Genomic DNA, 22,231 nt, shown 5'->3' on the forward strand with positions numbered 1-22,231 from the left:
GAACTGACTGGCTCCAGGGCTATACAAGCATGCAGGACCCTATTTGCAGATATCTCCAAAAATACCATGCTGGACCAAACCAAGCTCCCTGGACTGCCCCCAGAGAAGTTCACAATCTTCAGAAGAGCCCTAAAATCAGCCAGATGTATTATTATATCCATGAGTTTAAGAGGGACTTCACCTGGAGTAGATTCCTCAGTACAAATTAGCCCTCCAATTACTGGGCTATATTAGGACCAAAACAATGTTCATTCATACGGATTTCCCTCAGTATGGTACTGCAAACCCCTTCAGCATCTTTGCCAAGAGAACCCCAGATGGGATCACAGAGCATCGGAAACAACTGAAACAACTGAACAATTGCTTGTTTTGGGTGTAGGGGTTTTTCATTGTTGTTGTTTTGGGATATTTTGGCCATATTTACCCATGGGCTATATTTCTATCAGACTAGCAAATTTAATTTCTACAATTATCAGTTTTTCAGTTTGAAACTTATTTCAATTCGACAAATATTTACAAACACCTACTATGCAATGGCACTCTGCTGGTGTTCATCCAGTTAAGTCTGCGTATTGTATATATAGAATTCTGGGGCATTTAAAATCAACTAGGCAAATAATAAAGGGTATAGGACATGTTCTCTCACACCTCCTTTACCAGGCGCTTCATCCTCGTTCTCTAAGCCAATGAGACTTCGTTTCCTATCATAATGATTCCTATTTGAAGCTTCATAACACATCAAGTACTAGGAACAACCTGAATACTACTGAAAACTAAACTAGCTAGATAGTTCTTTTTCCCCCTAATGTTACTGAACAAAGAACACAAAATATCAGCAATGAAAGGGCCCTAACTCCCTTGTTTTATAGAATGGGAAACCAAGGCTAAGTGGCAAGTGATTTGCATAAGACTGATTATTAGTAGAATCGTGTTTGGACTCTTAGTCAAGTGCTCTTTCTACAATATACTACAAAAAGAGTACCTTACAAAAACCACTTTTTAAAAGAGAGGTATGTTTATTTTTGAAATAACACCACTAATGAATAATAACAGCTAGCATTTATAAAACTTTCATGGCTTGCAGAGCATTTTAAATGGCATCTCAGTTGATCCTAAAAGCACTATAATGTAGATGCTATTATTATCCCCATATTTAACAGATGAGGAGGCTGAGGTGATAAGTTACTTGCCTATGGTCACACTAGTGTCTAACCTACAGATCTGAACTCAGGTCTTCCTGATTCCAAGTCTAGCAGGCTCGATCAGTGGGTCACCTTCTGTAAGGGGCTTTTCTCAGTCCTTCTCACTACTAGCTATTCCTTCTGAAATAACCTCATATTTACATTGTACATAACTTGTATATACAAAGCTGTTTGCATCTTGACTCCTCTTTCAGAACCCGAGAGCTCCCTGAAGGCAGAGACCACACTTTTGCCCCTTTTTATATCTCCAGCACTTAGGACATGTTGTGCCTGATAGTAAACACTACCTAAATGCTTGTTGACTGACTGACTAATACATTTTGATGGAGTAGCAACTGGCATGATTATTCAATAATATAACAGCACCAAAAATACATCCGGCCCATTTGTTGAACCAATTTCATCTAATTTCATTTTTTTCTATCTAATGGCACAAATTAATATAACTCAAATGAAGAATTTTAGTTGATCTTTGATACTTCCTGCGATTTTGTTACCATTACCTAAGGATCCTTCATGGTTTATAAAAAAGTGAAAAATAATGCTATTCCAGGGCAAAAGGCTATGAAGTTCTTTTCTTAAAGAAAAATATCACATCCAAAAAATACCACAAATTTTAACTGTAAAAGTCCACAGTGATTTTGCCTAATTAAAATTTGCATTTTTTTTCAAAACACACATGAATAGATAAAGAAGGAATGCCTCCAAACTTTTATCTCCTAATCAGCCTTAAGCTATCAGCACCCTGCAATAAAAATACCTCTGAATAAGTGTATCTGTCAATAAGTATTCCTAGAACACCTTCAGGAAACATGGTCAAAATCAGACCTCAAACTATAACTTCAAAGGGTTTATAATTTTAAAGGGGAGAGACAAGCCTATACAATTAACATAAATAGCTACTAAAATCCCTGAACTGGAGCTCATAACAAAAGCATATTTAGGAATCTACTTCCCATTCAAGGGATTTAGTTTTGGTTTTGTTGGTTGGTGAGTTTTCGCTTTTTGTTTCTTACTCATGTATTATAAAAAGGGGGGAGGGGCAATCAGAGAAAGCATTCTAAAGGAAGCTGGTACCAGGCTTTAAATTCTTATTTCAATTCAATTCAACAAAATTATTAAATGGAAGAAGCACGTGCATAAAAAGATTGTGATTTGCATAGAAGAAGGGCACTGCATTCAAGCCCACCTTTGATTCCACTACCTGTGCTACTGCAGTAATGGTAGGGCTAACCACAGTAGTAAAAGTAGCAATTGCAGCAGGAACAGGAACAGTAGCAACAATAAATCAAAGTAATAATAGTAACAGTAGCAGAACTAATAGTATCAACAGCAAGTGAAGGTGGTAGCAACAACAGCGGTAGTACTAGGAGCAGTATCATGAGTTATCAACAACCAATAAGTGACAGTAGTGACAGGAGTAGCAGTAACAGTATCAATAGCAGTACCAGGGCTAATGACAACAGCAGTAGTACTAGCAGCAGTAACAGTATCAACAACAAACAATAGTGAGAAGAGTTACAGTAGCAGTAACAGTATCAACAGCAGTAACTGGCGGTAGCAACAACAGCAGGGGCAGGAGCAGTATCAGTATCAGTAACAGTGACAGTAACAAGAGCAGCGGGAGCAGTCACAGTAACTGACAGGCAAATCATTTCAGCTGTCTCGACCACAAGGCAAGGCAGGCACCGCACAAAGACAAAAATCTCAAGTCCTGGAGGGGTACACTGATTAATAAATGCAAGGTGATTTCAAGGAAGAAGAGCAATAGTAAAGAAGGCAGGGATGAGGGAAGATAGTTTTATAGCAGTCCACCTTCTGGGGAAGTAGACTTCTAGGAGAGATAAGGAGGGAGTGTATTCCAGAGACAGAAGGGGAAAACTTAAGCAAATGCCCAGAGTAGGGAAATGGACTATGAAGTTCAGGGGACAACTAGCGTCCACCCCAGGGAAATGATGTAAAATTCTACAGGGAAAGTTGGGGTGGAGCCAGATTAGGAAAGATGGTAAGTATCAAGGTAAGAAGTTTGGGTTTTTTCCAGTATGAGTTATTCCTATGCTCACGATGCACCTGAACAGAAAGAGGAGATATCCTGCTCCTTATTCCCCTTGGCCATTCTTGACCATCGCTCTATCGCCAATACCTTGGAAATCCCCTCTCCTTTGAGGTGCATGCCATCAGTCCTTTGTCCAGACCCTTGTTAATGGAATATACTGGCCTCCAGCTGATGCCCAGTTAGGATTTATAAAGAGCTTTAAGGTTTGCTAAGTGGTTTACAGATATTCTTTCATTTGATCCTCATAACAACCCTGGGAAGCAGATACTAATTATTATCTTCATTTCAGAGATGAGAAAATTGAGACAGAGGTTAAGTGGCTTGCCCAGGGTCACACATCTGAAAAGTGTCTGCAGCTGGATTTGAATGTAGGTGTTTCTGAATCCAAACCCAGCACTTCAGTTGGTCTCTCCCTCTCCCTCTCCTTCTCCCCACCCCCGCCATGTCATCACCTTATGTCTTTTCCACCCCTTCTCTTGCCCTCCTACTTATTAGGATAGCATAATTTTACATAATATTGCATGGAAAGTTTTGAGTCAACACAGTAACAGACAGTAACAAACAATGAGTAGTGTTAAAGAACCTTGCCCATAGAGTCAAGAAAGCCCTCCATTCAAAAAATCAGTTCCGCTTATTAGTTATGTGATGTGAACAGGCACTCGACACCCCTTAGACTCAGTTTCCTCATCTGGAGAAACAGTATAACTTGTACTAAAATCAATAAGCATTTAATAAGTGCCTATCGTGTACCAGGCACTGTGCCAAGCACTGATCATGATAAAAAAGAGAAAATGGATGTGAAAATGCTTTTGTAAATTGTGAAGAGCATATCAAATGTAATTTGATACTACTGATCATCAGTGAGTTAAATTAAAGCCTAGCAACTGCTTAAGAGGATAAAATTGAGACTTCCCGCTGATTTTAACCCACAGTAGTTGAACAGAACAAGGGAATACTCACACGACTATCCTCAAGCCCGCTTCCAAGGACGATTCACTACAAGTCTATTTGCCATCTTTGCCCCAGTTATGGAATGAATGATAAGTTAGCAGTTTTTCCTTTAAGGTCAGTTTCCACTGTAGCAGCTGGCAGGGTGGAGAATTTCAGATAATAAGAGTCACTACTCCACAGATTGTGAATGGAGCTTTGAGGGCCCCTTTTTTATGTTCAGGGTTCATGCCCTCTACTCTTATTCCTCTGAGCCCTCTGCTTTCCTCAGTACTACTGCCAGCTTTGGTGATACAACTAACTTGCTTTTTTCACCACCCTTAGCTTTCTGCAACTTAACAAGGTTGAAATAATGAGAGGGTTGTTAAGCCCCTGAATGACTCATGAGAGTCAATGGTCAAAAAAAAAAAAAAGGAGGGGGGGAAGCTACCTCCAGCTTCTGTTAGCATCCAGAACCCCCATGAGGAGAAGCATGTAAGAAGTCTGTTGTTACTTAACTCACACCACAGAATAAATCCAGTCTCTAATTGGCTGGAACAGACTTACAAGATCTATAAATTTTTCATAGGACGACAAGGAAAAGACTAATGGAAGCTTGCTCCACACCTTCTGAGGTTCATCTGGTTCCAGGAGTGCAGGGTTTGAACCCAGGAAATCTCTCTTTATTACACAGCTGCCACAAGAAATGGAATCCAGGCCCCCAACATGTTATTTTCATCCATAGTTTGTTCATCCACTCTACAGGGCCCCTATAGTTCCGGCCTTGTGAACGTCTGTGTCCTCCTTGCTAGGATTAGGCTTTGAGCCCATCTCAAGGGTCCAATTTTCAGCAGTCCTGATACAGCTATTCCCTTCGTTGTTTTTCTTTTCGGATCTTGTCAGTTCTAACATGTCTTTCCTGAATACTGAGGATCAAAATTGCACATGGAATCACAGCTACGGATACTGCATGGTGCTATATACAAGGAAAGGTCAATGTTTTCTGACTTTCTCTAAGCCCCATGCTTAACTGGATTAATATCAGCCTATAGATATTACAGATTTCCTTTCTTTTTTAAAGCCTTATTTGCATAATCTTGTCAAGATTTTTAAAAGTCTAAATAAATTATATCCCTGGGCTCCCCTCATTTACCCTGTTTCCTTGCCCTCTGTTGAAGAAATCTAGTATAAGCTACCAACGAAATGGACTGGTATGACTTGGAGCTAATTATATTTAGAGCACTCAACTACATTACTACTTATAGCACTTACTTCAGGCAACACACGAAGTTTTACCCAATATTACCCATATTAGACTCGGTTTACTCAATTCTGAACTTCAAGAGGCCTCTCCCCTTAAATGTTTACTATTTCTCTACCTTGTCTCTAAGGGGGTTGTTCTGCCTTTAAGCATAATTCATTCTTCTAGGAAACTGTATAGTAATTTTTGCCAAGACCCCAAAGCATGGTAAAGTTCTTGTCCTGATAAACACTTAAAGAAATTAAATTTTATGTGATTGATTACCTTCCCATTTAACTTGCATTTACTTTAGAAAATATGCTATATAGTATACAGATAGATTATAATTGATATGTAGTGTTTATGAATTTCATGGTGTTTTTAAATAAAAATAAGACTTTCAAAAATACTGCACCCTATTATAACATTTATTTATGAGAAAACCAGCTTGGTTCCAAAACACTGGAAATGTAAGGAGCCTGGTTATGAAGAGATTTAAATGCCATATAAATGCCTTTATATCCTAAAGGTAATAGGTAGACACTGGCGTTTTTTGAGGATGGTGATAACAAGGACAAAACTACACTTCAGGAAAATCACTTTGGAAACTGAGTGGAGAATGAATTGAAGAGGGAAGAAATATGAGGCAGAGAGGCCAATTAGAAGACTATTGTTAACAGTCCAAATGAGAGATAATGAGGGCATGAAGTAGGGTGGTAGCTGTGTGAGTGGAGAAAAGAGGACACATACAAGAGTGCTGTAGAGAAAGAAATGACAAGTTTTGACAATGGATTAGACCTATGGGATGAGATGAGGATGATAACAAGGTTACAAGCCTCAGTGACTAGAAGGATGTTGGTGCTACTGACCATTACAGGAAGTTCAGAAGAAGGGATGATATGGAGGGAGAGATAAGTTCCTTTCTGATATATCTTTAGTTTGAGAATTCTACAGGACAGCTATAAGAAATGTCCAACAGGCAGCTGAGACTGTGGAACTGGGGTTCAGAAGAACAGTTCGAGCTGCATAAATTCATCTGGGAATCATTTGCCTAGAGATGAGATTTGAATCCATGTGAGCTAATGATATCACCAAGTGAGACAAGATGGAGCCAGAATATAGATACACCCACAGTCAGGAGAATGATATGAAGGAAGGCCCAGGAAAGGAAAATGAAAAGAAGTGGTCCCATATATGGAAAAATCAGAAGAAAAAGTATCAAGGAAGAAAGGGTGGTCAATAATTTGAAATGCTAAGGAGTTCAAGAAAAAGAGGGAATTTTAAAAGACCATAAGATTTGGAAATTGAGAGATCACTGATAACCTTGATCTAACTACTTCCAGAAGACTGTGTTCAGTTCTGGGAACCAGAGTTTAGGAAGGTGGGAGCCAAGGAGCATCCAGAGGAAAGTGTCTTGAGACCCTGTCAAATGAAGGACACTTAAGGGAAGCAGGGATGCTCAATTTTGAGAAGACTCATTAGGGACATGATAAGTTTTATTCAAGTTTCTAAAGGGCTATTATGTGGAAGATGGAGAATACCAGTGGAAGCTGCAAAGCAGCAAATTTATTCTGGATGTTAGGAATTAACATTTAGATTATTGTCTTAATAAATTTTTGTTGCTGAGTCATTTCAGTCCTATTCGATTCTTCATGACCCCGTTTGGAGGTTCTCTTGGCAAAGATACTGGAGTGATTTGTCATTTCCTTTACCAGCTCATTTTACATAAAAGGAAACTGAGACAAACAGGGTTAAGTGACTTACCCAGGGTCATACAGCTATTAACTATCTAGGGCCAGATCTTTGAACTCATGAAAAGGAGTCTTCCTGACTCCAGGCCTGGCACTCTAACCACTGTGCAACCTTCTGTTGTTCAGCCATTTCAGTCATGTCTGATTCTTTGTGAGCCCACTTGGGGTTTTCTTGACAAAGATACTGGAGTGGTTTGACATTTCCTTGTCCAGTTCATTTTATAGACAAAAAACTGAGGCAAATGGGGTTAAATGACTAATACCCTAATTTTTCCCAATATCCAAAGTGGATGTTTTTCCAATGTTGAGGAACTTAATAAATGATTTCTTTGGTTTTTCCCATCCTCATCAGAATGTTGACCTTGGTGATAGTGTGTTCATTATGACATTATGGTACACACACAAATATTTTCTATACTAATTCTTGGTCACTACAGAGGACTAAGTTCAGCAGTGAATGAAAGTAATTTTGTTCCCTTAATTGTACTTTCCAATATGACTAATAACGATAGACATTGTGGCATAGAGGATTAAGTAGTAGATTGGAAATCAGGGAGACCTGGGTTAAAATCATGCCACTTTGCATTTAATGGGTGTGCGACCACAATTAAGTCACTTACCCTTCTGATCCTCAGTTATTTCATCTGCAAAATGGGGAAAATGATATCTATTAAAGTATCTCCCTCACAGAGTGTTTATTAAGCACAAATTAAATAATATGCATAAAACACTTTGCAAAACTCAAGTGCTATACAAAATCAAGTATCATTATTTTTGATTATATTGAAAGCAAATGACTGTCTTCTCAAAGAATTTATAATCTAAAAATAAGATGTCCAATTATTCATAGGTATCCTCTTCAAGAGTGATATAACATTTAACAAAATACACTGTGTTATATGTGTGTGCTATATATATACATGTAAGTATTATTTACATACCTACTAGAATTAAAGAAAATACTGGCAAAAAAGTGTTTTAGAGAAGGAAATAACATAATAATAATATAATTAAAATAATAATTTATAAAATCTGATCTTGGCAATACTCAGTTCCTAAAACTGGACTGAAATGTTCAGTTGTTTTCTCTTTAAAATATGATACATTTTATTTAAACAACACTATGATCTGATTTTAACTCACTTTGGTCTTTAGTCTATACTATATCAAAATCCAGTGGGTTTTTCTCCTGAAACAGCACTTGTTTTTATCAAGAGTGAGCATCTTGGAAGAGCCAAATTGCAGAGGGGTAGAAAGTGTGCTGTGAGCTCCACAAACTTCCCCAAACTGATAGAGAAAATGAACTAGACTGAATCCTGACGGGGATTCTAGAAAACGTCACTGTGAACCATTTATCCAGCCCAGCTCAGTTCATGGAAAGAGACCAAGAAGTCTGCTGACACCAGAGATGGGAGCACCCTTCTAGGGAATAGCTCTGTACACCAGGGAAAAAGACAGTCCCAGACTCTTACAGGACACCTTCCAGACCCACTTCAGGATACCCTGGTGGAGACAGGTGCCAACTGGCAGCTTTGTCACCAACTCCCCAGTCCTGGGTCACAGATCCAGGGCAGACTGAGAAAGGAACTTGCACAGGGATATAGCACATACATATCTAGGGTGGAGTGAGAAAGAGAATGTGGACAGAAGGGTAAGGGAGTCAGAATGGGAGTGGTACTCCCCAGTAGGTAGATCCTGGATAGTAAACTGACAAAGGAGGAAGTTCAAAACACCAGCAGCAACAGCAGCATGTGGCTCAGACCCCAGGCATACAACAGAATGTCATTTCCAGAATCTAGGCCAGCCTGCAGAGAAACAAATAAGGAAGGAATCTCTGACCAAAGGGGAGCCTACAATTCTGCCAGTCTGAACCAAAAGAGTTTTCCAGTTGACTGACAGGGGCTGAGATCAATAGCAATCTACTATTGCACAGACCTAAACCCAGGTCAGGAATTTGCAGCTGTCAGGGGGTAGAGGGAGTGGAGAGAATGAAAAGGGAAGGGTTATGGTCAATCAGACTTTGCCATGGATCAGACCACTTTAAGAGCACTGATAGCTCTCAAGTCCCTGGTCTGTTCCTAAGATACTTGAACATTCGACACAACACTCAATACCCCAAGAAAGTAGCAAGAAGACTAGCCCAAACATTTTTCAAAGACTGTCGAATAGCCTCAACATCAAGTTTGAGATCAGGAAGTAGGTTGGAAGAATGGGCAAACAAAGAAAGAACCCCATCATAATGACAGGTGACAGTGACAAGCAATCTCAAAACATAAATGTAGAAGAAGAGAATAACTCCAAAACATCTACAAGCAACACCTCAACACAGCTTGGGCACAAATTCAACTAGAGTTCCTAAAAAAGATGAAACAAGAGTTTAAAAAAGATTTTTTTCAATTTTTCTTATAATTGAATTGAGAGTGCTGGAGGGAAAAAAATGGGTAAAAAATGAGAGCTAAGAAAGAACTGGAAAAGGAATTAAGAGCATGGCACAAGAAGAACAAAATCCTGCCTGAGTAACAAACGACCTGAGAATTGAAATGGACCAAATAAAAGTGGACTACATGAGGAAACAGCAAATATTAAAACAAAGTCAAATGGCTGGGGGAGGGGAAGAAGCAAATATAAAGCACCTTACAGTGAAAAACAACTGACCTGGAAAACAGATTGAGGAGAAAAAATTAAGAATCAATGGATTATTTGAATGGGGGGGGGAAGGGAGAGGGAGTGAGAGAAGGCTTCATAGTTCAAGAAATCTTAAAAAGAAACTGCTAGATCTTTTAGAATCAGAGAGGAATTGAAGTAGAAGGAATTCACCAATCAGTTCCCGAAAGAAACGTCAAAATAAAAACTCCTAGCCATCCAAGTCAAAGAGAAGATACTGCAAGTAGCAGAAAAGAAAGAAGTCAAGAACCAAGAAGTCAAAGTCAGGATCACTCATGATTTAGCAGTCACCATTATGAAGGAGATGACAACCTGGAATATGATATTCCAGAAAGCAAATGATATGAGCTTACAGCTGTAACAACAGCCAAGAATAATTTACCCAGCAAAAAAGAGTATAGTGCCACAGGGGGGAAAAATGGACCTTTAACAAAACAGAAGACTTCCAACCATTTCTGATGAAAAGAGAAGAGCTGCATAGAAAATCTGAAGTACAAACACAGCAGTAAGGAGAAACATAAAAATGACAAACAAGAATGAACAATGATAAAGGTTTAAATAGGGATAAAGTGGTTATATTCAAATATGGGGAGATGATTATGCAAACCCTCTGAACCCTATCATCATCAGGGTTCATGGAGAGAGTCTAATTAGGCAAGGCCTAGGAGTGGTTCTGTTACAGCCTGTTGAGCTTAAGAAAATAATGGAAAGATATGGAAATAAGTATTGGAGAAGTAAACAGAGTGTTCAAGTAGACATCCATTCAAACAAGGAAAAGGGAGTGGGGAGGGGAGGGGGACTGACACTTAAATCTCAAGCTAACGTGAACTGGTCAAAAGAAGGAAGAGTACACACACACACACAGAGTTGGGCATAGAAATACATTTCACTCAACGGAAAAATAGGAAGGAAAAGTGAGAAGGTGGAGGGGAAATTAGGAAGGAGAGTAGATTAAGGGAGGGATTAATCCTAAACAAAACAAACTCCAAGGATGGACAAAAATATTTATAAGGTAGTAAAGGATGGGAATTTGATGGGTGCTTATAAATTGGGGAATGGCTAAAAAAGTTATGGTACAATAATGTAATGGAATACTTCTGTGCTGAATTCTTATCAGCATGATGACCAACCAGGATTCCAGGGAACTAAGGATGAAATATGCTACCCATTTCCTGATATTACGTTGAACGATTTAGAACGTGTGAGACAAAAAAAAAAAGGTTTTGTTTTTTTTCCTATGGCAATACGGAAATTCCCTTTCAACTGACTACACACGTTTGTAATGAGTTGTTTTCCTTGTGTTCTCAAATGGGTACGGGAGGGTGAATAGGTAGACCTTGACTGAACAAAACAAATATAAAAAAAAATTTAAAGTAAGCCTCTCATTATATTCAAGCATTTAATATACTAAATAGGTCACTATGGTGGCTAAAGAAGTAAGGTTTAATCATGCAACTTCAATGTAACTTAAATTACCTACACTGTAATTCAGCCATTATTAAATGTAAATATTTTAGCACTTACCACCATACTTTTTTCAGAGGAATGCCTATTAAACAATACTTTTTAAATGCACTGATATAACAGTAATAATAAGACATCCAGCTATTGTCTTTCAGGGACAAATGAGTAATAATGACTCCTGCCATTAGGGTTAGTTAACCTTGTTTGTGAGCAATCCTCTTCTCTTCCCTCTCCACCAATAAACAGAAGATTCTACAGGACCCATTGTGACCCATTTGAAACAAACAAAAAAAAAGTTCAGTTCTTGACTGTCATTTGGGGCAGGAAATAGAAAAAAAAAAGCAGGACTGGAGGTGGGGGGAAGAAGCTATACTCCAACATTACATCCTCTAGGTAAATGATTAAGAAATTGTTTCTGTTTCCAAACCAACCCAGTCTTTTTAAGATTCTCCCTTTTTCAAGGAGGATTCCATATTCCAGTACTCATCCTACTTCTCATCCCAAACTTTTAAGAAAGAAAGATCAAGTGCAAAGTGATATCAAGTTAAATTCAATAGGCTATGAAAAAAAAGTTAGGAATTATGGGTTTAATCTTGACTTGTTTTGGTTCATGTGGAAAAAGAGTCATTTTTAAACTACTAAAATCTCAACAGTATCTAGTATATAAGAAATAAAAAGCAACAGTGGGAAAAGGATAAAAATGTAATAATAAAATGAGTTTTATTTCAGACCTGTGCACCTGTGGTGCTAGAAAAGGGAAGTTCCATGCTGATCATGTTACTAAATTTCGATGTTTAGAATTGCCAAAGTAGTTTGTAAAGTACTTTTAAAATGTCCAATTTCATGCAGCGCTGCAGGATCTCCCAAAGCAAAGGTAAATTATTTCTCTGGAAGTGTTCTTTGCACAACAAAAAACAAGGCATCTTGGTTTCTCAAGAGCATTCACAATAGTGCTCCCTGCTCAAGAAAATGGAAAGTAATTTCTGGACAAAGAGTACAAAATCCAATACCCTTAAACATAAGATACCAAACAAAATGGGGAAGAATGATGAAACAATACCTGATTTACAATAAAGCCAAAATAATCTGTACTAGAAGCATACACACACTTGTCAAGATGTAAGGATCATGAATTTTTTCAATACAACAAATACACACTACATAATGTGATTATTGCTTATGAATAGCAGACATTTGTGACAGTAAAAATAATACTTGAAGATGGCATCTCAGATGTGCTAAATGGAGTTTTTAAGATGTTCACTTTAATAGCAGAATGGACACAGGTAGTGAAGTGGAGGGAATAACATCTGCTTGGACTATTAGCTATTCACCAAGGAAAGCACAGATTTTAGGTGAAGAACTTACACCAAAGTTGATTTAATATTTATTTCAATAATCATTTAAAAGTCTCAACCTCTTGTACTTAAGTAATGCACAAAGAAACTGTTCTATCCCTGCCTGATGCTAAAGGTTTAAAATAATATTTCACCTGTATGTTATCACTTGCCAACTCTTTATTTTGAAGAAAAATGCATTCAATTCACACCACCACCACCACCACCACCACCACCACAGACCTAGAATATCTAAATCTATCTGCACAATGTTTAGAAAAGGTACAAATTTAAAACAGGACCTAAAGTAACAGAAATACGAAACAGGGCAATAAAAAGACCATCTATGATATTCAAACATCTTGTATTAGGCTATTCTCCAAATCGGTCTACTTTTTGAGTTTAAAAAATCCAACAGTCCTTTAAAACCCTAGTGGGAGAAAACAATAAACTGTATCTACAGAATACATGGAAACCTCTTTGCCATGTGAGTTGTGCAGAGATCTCAGCCTGAGACTCTGGACCACAAGGGTCCTACACAGTCAGTACTGCTGTTCTCTGGCCAATGCTTTGCATCGCCTCGGGCCACAGTCTTTCTGTGCCTTACCCATTGTATTTTTCAACCCACATTCCTTTTTGGGGTGAAATACTCCATTATTTCTGCTTTGTTCTGGGGCTGTCTTCTGTCTCTGTCCCTATTAACTCGTGGCAACAAAAGAAACAAACAGAAGCAGGGGATTTCATGCTTAGCTGCCATACACTGTGGCCTCACTGCTTTGCAGAGGGTCATACATGTGAAACTTTCAATTGAAGAAAGTAACACGATGCTGAACCAAACTGGAGGCCCACGTGGCTCTCAGTCTCTACATTAGTCATCCCTGAGCCAAAGCATTATCAGGCTCTTATACATTCACTTCATGACAAACCAAAATTGGGTTAGCCTTAGGTTATCAGGTTTGAATGGATCTGATTCAATGCTATTATGTTTATCAACCCCAAATTCCATATAAGCGAGAACAATAGAATGGCCCATTCTTACTTTGTTCATCCCCAAAAATCTCAGTGTCTGTCAGGGGAATAAACAAAAACCAGGAGTCTTAAAAGTGTACTCCCCAAGCAAAAACAACACAAAATGAGTGTTCTTTATTATGATCATACCAGGCATTATTCCACAGGGCCTTAAAATTCACAGATGCTACCATGCCCAATGAAACATACATAACACACACACACACACACACACACACACACACACACCCCACAAATTAAACATTAAATTATGTCCCTTTCAAACTATGTATTTTCTACTACAGTTCTGTAAGAATGTAGGTAATTCAAGCTAAGCTAGAAATAAAAATAAGGGCCATGATCTTTTTCTATTAAACTTATTTTTAAAATAAACCTTTTTTTAAAAATATGTTGCTATTCTGCTTTAATTTTCACCACCCAGCGTGCAGGGTAAAGAACTCCTCAAATACCCTCAATATCCCCTTAACAATGAAGGGCCAGGGTCTCTCAATGCATCCTGGGCCATCTCCAGTCATCCTGCTGAATATCAGGTCACTGGACCCAGATGGCTCTGGAGAAGAAAGTGAAGCTGGTGACCTTGCACAGCCCTCCCTCACTCAAATCAAAGTCAACTTCATTTCCCTCATGTCATGGTCCTCTTCGAGAAGGAAGGGCAAATACAACAACAACAATATGCAGAGTGATTAACTTAGTCTATGGATTCTTTGGGGCTAGTTATAGCTAGGATTCTTCAGGAAAGGTCCTGACATCTGTTGGTACCATCAAGGAAGGAGAGGTCAGAGATGAAGATTCTTTTCCTAGGATAGAAAATTCATCCTGAAATCAGAATTTCCTTTCTTCCTTTGGTTTTCAAAAAAGAAAATCTTATGCCACATTTTTTGGTACAAAAAGCACGGCATCCCCTCACAAAAAAAAAAAAAAGTCCTTAAGCCCCACAAAGATAGCTTGATATGAGCTGGCTCACTCACTAGGTTCCTCCTTAAAGTCAATAAAGGTAAGGTATTTTCCTTATTAGAAGGATGTTTAGGGATCATTGGCATTTCATGGGTTCCATAAATGTTTGGCTTTTTTTGTTTTTGCTTCTATTTTCCATTAGTTCACTGAGGAAAGCATATCAGATACTGCCCTCAAGACCAAGGATACTTGTTAAATCTTCTAGTAATAATGCTGAAAATGTATAACTAGCTACACACGCTTTGGTTTGCCTGAACTACACCAATTGGATAGGTCGCAAACCATAGCTGCTATTCTACATTATGGTGTATATTGCTATCCTTCATGAACATTTTTTGAAGTAGCTTTTAAATAGATCTACTTAATGTTAAGATTTAAATGACATAAATTCTCTGTAATATTCAGTCCTAGACAAGTTGTTTTTTTTTTTTTAAAGCATCCTCTATTCTCAATCCCTGTAGGTCCTCAAATTATTTTGCTTTCACTGCTGACAAAGGCAAGTATTTACTATGGTTTAAAATTGAAAAGGCATAGAATCAACTCAATTTTGTCCTGCTTCACACATCAACACAAATATCAGACAAATTCTGGCTACAAATTCTGAAAAAAGGAGAGGGGTAGCAGCAGGATAATGTAGCATCACAACTGAGTTCGAAAAAGCAGTAGTTCAAGCTATCTTTAACCTTCAAAAGCTAGAGTTAATTTGAGAAACTGATTGAAATAAGCATGTTTTAAAGTTATTTTTCGGACCACTTTGTACAGCAGAATCCAATCATGTATGAGATCCAGGTTCTTTTTTTTTTTTTTAAATCAGTGATGGACATGGATTGGTAGTTGACAGTAGACAGCCCAAGTGATAAGGGACCTCATTACTCAGCTCCTGAAATGATCAAAGGATCATTCCCTTGATTGGATTTATAAACAGTATATCTGAACTTTGAATGTGGGGTGGTGAGAAAGAGATGGGGAGGCAGATTTAAGTCCTGACGCTAGGAAAGGATAGGAGATCCTGCTACTGGACAAAGGACCACCTGGCCAGAGGTACCTAGAAACCATGCTTATAGGCTGATTACTCTAGCTATCAAGATGAGCTAGCACTAGGACCTTAGAATTGAAATGCACTAATCTTCTTCCAGGTAAGTTTGGCCCTGCAGGTTATTTTCCCTGAGTGGAGACTACACAAAGGAGATAGGTTTTTATGTTTATTGTTTTCTCAAGTGTACATTGGCGTTTGTTCGCATCCTCTGGACAAAAGACAGGTGTACCATTCAAAGACTCACGCCTAGAGTCCCCCTGGCGGGAGCAACAGGTAACTGCAAAATGAACTCCAACAGAATGAGAGAACAGCCAGAGACACCTGCTGGTTGAAACAGAAAACTGCAGGAGACGTATTCTTACACTTAGAATCGATAAGCCCTTGGATGACTCATGAGTGTCATTCCGTATATGTCCTGTGTAGTAAATAGGAGGCTGACAGATGAAAGCAACTTAGACCAACACCCAGACCCACCTACAACAGAAGAGGAAATGAGCTCTCATTTTCCATGTTCTGAATACCTGTGGAGATTTATACATATTTCTGGGACTAATTCTATTTAGGAAATTCAACAAATACTTATTAAATGCCCTCTGCATGCAAGACACTATGCTAGATACTGCTAATAGTAAGAAAGATGAATGAAACAACTGATGCCCTCAGGAAGCTTATGTTCTATTGAGAAAACGAGAGATATTGAAAGTTTCAGGTTTCTTTCTCTCTTTAAAAAAAATTTCTGTAATATTATGGACTGCATGACTGTACATGGGCTAAAGATCTCCAGATAGGTGGAAGGAATACACATTTCCCCAGCTTTCCTGAACATGGGTATATAAATGAGAGAAATAAGGAGAAAAACAAAACAAAAATAAAATCAAAATGTACTGAGGACTATCAATGTCAATACCATGGAAGTCTCTAATCTAATAGCTACCAAAAAGTTAAAAAGAGAATTGTTTTATCTTTTTCCCCCCTTTGGAGAAACACACACTCATAAATTCAAATGATCTTATTATTTTTCTTAAAATTATTTATATCCCACTCCCACAGATGGGATAGAATACTGAAGGAAGATAAATAAGCTAGAGAGTAGTATGTTTTAGAGAATGTTCATAGGCCTGACAGTCTGAAATAGTCAAACTGGTACCTCAATAGACACATCAATATCAAATAATATAGTTATCAATAAAATGAATTCTAAACCTTGAATAAATACACACTGAACAAAATTAAGAGTGAATTACATGATATTCTAAATATGTAAAAGGGTAAACTTCCTTTAACCTTCTGTTCATATATTGACCAAATCCCTGAATCAATTTGAACAGACTTCCCCTTATACCTGGTCAAAATGTCTTTATTGAATGTAAATTTCTAGGCATTGCTCACACCTTTGATTAACTGATTCAAATGAGGTGAGTTCTTACTTAGCAATCAATTTGCAAGTAAAGCAAAAAAAATTTTTTTAAAGATTTAAAAGCATGTCTTACATTATACATATAATTTTTTTGTATCTGTATCTTTTCAACTTTAGTAACTTTGAGAGAAAAAAAACGAGGTGGATCACGTATAACAATTAATCTCTTTAATTCATTTAAAAAAAACTAATCAATAACTTATTGCATACTTCTCTGACCCAAGAGACTCAGAATAAGCCATCAAAAGATTATAGTGATTAGCCATTTCATTATTGAAAAATCACTCTACTTTCTAGTATTTTGGGACTTGAGTCAAACTATAACTTTCTTTTCCAAAATGTGAACCCACCCACCACAATAGTGCAAATAACATCATAAAACAAAACCCCACAACCCCTATACACACACACACACACACCACCTGAAACATGGGGGGAAATGAAGCAGTAGTATATGTGTGTGTATGTATGTATATGTGTGTGTGTGTGTGTGTGTGTGTGTGTGTATATATATATATATGTATGTATGTATATACATATATATGTATATATATTTGAATGCACCAAATGGGTAATGGGTTATTGCTGCTGCTGTTTTTGCATTTAACTGTTACTTCATTATTATCATTATTATTATTAGGAATAATGTTATTAATGACATTATTATTGTTTATATACTGCATAGTAATACAGGGACAGCTAGGTGGTTCAATTGATAGAGCACCAGGCTTGGAGTCAGGAAGATCTAAGTTCAAATCTGGCCTCAAACACTAACTGTGTGACCCTGAGCAAGTTACTACCCTATTTGCCTCAGTTCCTCATCTGTAAGCTGGGGACACACTGGAGAAGGAAATGGCAAACTACTCTAGTATCTCTGCCAAAAAAAACCCCATCAACAAAGTCCATGGGGTCATATAGAGTCAGATATGACTGAACAACTGAACAACAACAAGAGCACAGCAATATACAGGATTAACAAAATCCCCTTTCGTCTTAAGAAGAAATCTGTGAGACAGAGCAGTAGTTATTATCCTAATTTTATAGATGGAGAAATTGAGGCACACAAAGGTTTAAATGTCTTGCCCAGGGTCACACAGCTACTAAATGTCTGAGACAGGATTCACGTTCGGGTCTTCCTGACCCGGGGTCTAACATTCTATTGACTACAACAATTAGCTGACTATTAAAAAAAAAGCTAACAGGCTCCATAAAGATCAAAATATTTATAACAGTACTTTTTGTAGCAAGAAAGAACGGAAAACAAGTACTTGCCTAACAACTGGGAAATAATTGTAATGAAATATTACTGTGTTGTTGTTCAGTTGTGTCTCTTAGTGACACCATTTGGGGATTTTCTTGACAAAGATACTGGAGTGGTTTGCCATTTCCTTCTCCAGCTCATTTTAAAGATGAGAAACTAAGGCAAACAGGGTTAAGTGACTCATTCAGGGTCACACAGCTAGTGAGTGTCTGAGGCCAGATTCGAACTAAAAAACATAAGTCTTCCTGACTCCCGCCAACTGTGCCCTAAGAAATGGCAAATGATGTATGCAGAGAAGCATGAAAAAACTTACATGAACTGATACAAAGTAGTATAAGAAGAGCTACAAAAGATGGAAAGATCCAACGCCACCAAGCAATTGAAAACAAATGTTGCAAGTATACAAAGAACAAGAAGACAGTATCATCCCAAAATATCCATGGGGAAAGGGAAAAGGTCTGTAATCTCTGGCAATTGTCCCCACTAGTCCATGGAAATTTTAAATATAGATGAGCCATAAGCTTCTAAACCTACTAACCCTCTAAACCAACACCATTTCAAACTGGCATTTCAAAGGGATCAAGGAATAGTAGCAGACTTGTTCCGTACCCAGCATTTATAAATAGTACTTCAAATATCTAAGGTCTACTATGAAGGCTGATGCCCCACATTTGATAAGGTCAAGGCCTATAACTGATCTACAAGAGATTCCCTCCACACTGAAGTTCAAAAACATATAGGGTTTTTTGTTGTTATTTAAAAATTCATCTTTATTCCCATAGTTTGCATTGTTAGAGGGTAATATTTAGAATAAAATCCATCCACTAAAGTCGTCATTATATTTTCTTGTGATATTATTCTAACAATTTATCTTCATTTGATAAAATACCACTTCTTTTGTTGTCGCTGTTAAGTTTCTTCTAGTCAGTGAATAAAACCACGAATCACTGGCCTAAAGCATAGAATCAGCATGATTATTTTCAGGCTCCTTTCCTATAGAAGTAGGTCTTGAGTGTCAGTATTGATTCGGGATCATACCAGATTTAGCATCTTATCACAACAGGGAAATGTTTAGAATCATGGTACTATTACAGATTTAAAACTGGAAGGAGGCTTCAATGTCATCATGTCCAATCTCTCATTTTACAAATGAGGAGACTGAAATCCAAAAAAGGTTAAGTCTAAGTTAGGATTGGAACCTGTCTTCCCAATCCAAATCTATTGCTCATTCCATTATAGCATATTTGTTTGTTTTTCACTTTTTGAGGGGAAAGGAGAGGAAGGATTTCTAAGTATTTCTGCTTTTCTCTGGCCAGGGAAGGAGAGAGAATAAAGTTGGCACATATACCTCTATTTTAAGTCATTTTATAAGGATTATATTTTCTCCATTATATTGTTATGAGGATTACATCTTTCAGATATACTGATTTTCTACTTTACAACTGCATGACTGATTTTTAAAAATTAAATTTATAAGGATTATATTTTCTCCATTATATTGTTATGAGGATTACATCTTTCAGATATACTGATTTTCTACTTTACAACTGCATGACTGATTTTTAAAAATTAAACCCCAACCACAAGACCAGAAAAAGCAACTTAAGAATAACAATAAATTATACTATGCCTTCTTCTCCCCAGAGTAGTGTTTTAAAGGTCTAGAACCTCCTCCTCCATTAAAAAAAAAAATGCTATCGCAACATTAATACATACAGTACAAAATTAAATGGAAGGAAATAGCAAACATACTATATTATGCCATGTTATAGCAGCATATACTATTTTAAGATACTGAATTTCTATTATTTACTAGAAAATGCCAAAGTAGGCTCCTACAATTAATTTAAACGCAAAATTCAAAACAAGCAATTCCTAGTCAAAGAAATGTAAGCATAAGAAACGTAAGCCCACACTTCTCCAGAACTCACAGTAAAGAAAAAAAAAAGAGTTAGCAGGGAGCGGAGTAATTATCTACATAGACAAATCTTACTATAAGAGGAGACGGAGAGAAAACATTACAATTTATACCAAGAACTCAATTACTGATTTTCTACACTTCTGCTATAATTATCCTGGCTCTGTTGGCTATAAAGTCAACTCAGTACTCAGTACTCAAATGCCTGTGATCTCATTGAAATGGGTGTTCCTTCCTATGATAAAGACCACTGCCCCACTCATCCTTGCCCATTCTGTTTGACTGTTGTCAATGTCTTCCCCAAAAGTTCATCCCAGGGGTCTACCCAAGAAGCATGAAATTTATATGAATATAATGCAACACTAGGTTGCATTAAACAAAAAGAGACAAACCAATCAGAGTTAATTGGAAATGAATATAAATACCTGGCTAACAGGTTTTTCCATAAAAAGGTCCCTGCACTAAAAACGGAAGGTCAGTATTTCTCCATCTTAGTATCAGAAAAACCATTCCTTCCGTGGAATTTTGAAAATAGATACCAAAGAATGGGGTGCAACTCACTAGCTTTATTTCCTCCTTAGTCCTGCTCTGTGTTAGCTCCTCATCTTCCATCCACCATCCCTTGACGTTAGTCTCCCTTTCAGCTATTCTAGATAATCTGGAAACCACAGTTCAAGTGAGAAAGTCTTGTAATTATTGAAAGAGGCAAACTGAAGGAGAGATGACATAGCCTTCCCTTATCAACAATGTTTTAGAAATCCTTATGTTCTTAATTTGGAGAAAGAGTAAGTTGGTTTGCATTTGGGAGGATGTGGGTTTGGGGGAAGGGCCCAGTTGTGAAGATGGAAACCTGTAAGACTCCCGGGTTCCTCACACATTATAAGGTGAACTGATCCTAATAACAAAGACTAAAACTCTAGAAACTCTGTGTGTGTGTGTGTGTGTGTGTGTGTGTGTGTGAGTGTGTGTGTGAGTATGTGTGTGAGTGTGTGAGTGAAGGGAGATATAGTGTGATGGTGAGGGAAGATCTCAGAAGTGCTCCTGGCCCTAGAATATTTTTGAAACCCAGAGAAAGTTATGAAACTCACAGTTTTCATACTTGATTCATATCCAGAAACACAATTCAAATGAAGCATGTAATCTAAATGGTTGATGGTTTTCAGCTGGATATATTCTAGTCACCTAAAGCAAAAAAAAATCTTTTAAATCTCATCCTAATAAAAAAAAATTTGAAATGGGGAAGAAAGTAAATTGGGGGAAATATTAAGGGAAAGAGAATACCCATAAGGGTTATATACCTTATTCCATTTAGATTTGTATTTTTGAACTCTGATATTAAAAGATATACATCATTTGGAACACTAGAAGCACCAAAACTTGCTTTTTTCCCATACCTGAAAGATTGATTATAGAAATGCAGCAAGCCTATTTGTCAGTCTATTCCTTCCTTATTCAGACCTCTGTATCACAGGATAGTTGTGAGGAAAGAGCTTTGTAAAATGAAGTGCTAAATAAATGTGAATTGTTATAATCTATTCCTTTTTCCCCAAAACTTTTTGCTGTACAATGTGTACAAGGAGACCCCTCTAGATCATCCATGTGAGGTTCCAAGGTAGTCACTTGTACAGCAAGGCTGGAGGCATCTTTTAAGATTCCCTATATGAGGGACCTTCACAAATAGAGGCCACAACCCCTGTGAAGCCTGACCCTAAGAGGTATATGATCAACCAATCAAAAGGTGGAAAGATAGACTGAATACCATGTTAACCCCAGAAGCCAATTATATGGATTTATCTCTAACCCAACCAAATATATCCTTATCTTCCAATACTACTCTCCACTTCAGCTGCATCCCTCTGCCAGGCAACCTTCCAACTTCCCCATTTCACAACTGGACATCAACAGCTCTAAGTAGTTATAACCTACCCACTAACAAGGTACCCAAAGCAGCAGATGAGCAGGTGTCACTGGGAAA

At 37.6% G+C, this 22,231-nt stretch overlaps 1 protein-coding gene across 2 annotated transcripts in view; it reads right to left on the minus strand.

Annotated features, from left to right (window-relative positions):
• ARL15 (ADP ribosylation factor like GTPase 15) overlaps nt 1–22,231 on the minus strand; it is a 523,367-nt gene that overhangs the window by 349,667 nt on the left and 151,469 nt on the right. The gene's annotated exons all lie outside the window — the stretch shown is intronic.

The sequence above is a fragment of the Trichosurus vulpecula genome, chromosome 1, assembly GCF_011100635.1.
Source record: "Trichosurus vulpecula isolate mTriVul1 chromosome 1, mTriVul1.pri, whole genome shotgun sequence".
Lineage (NCBI taxonomy): Eukaryota > Metazoa > Chordata > Mammalia > Diprotodontia > Phalangeridae > Trichosurus > Trichosurus vulpecula.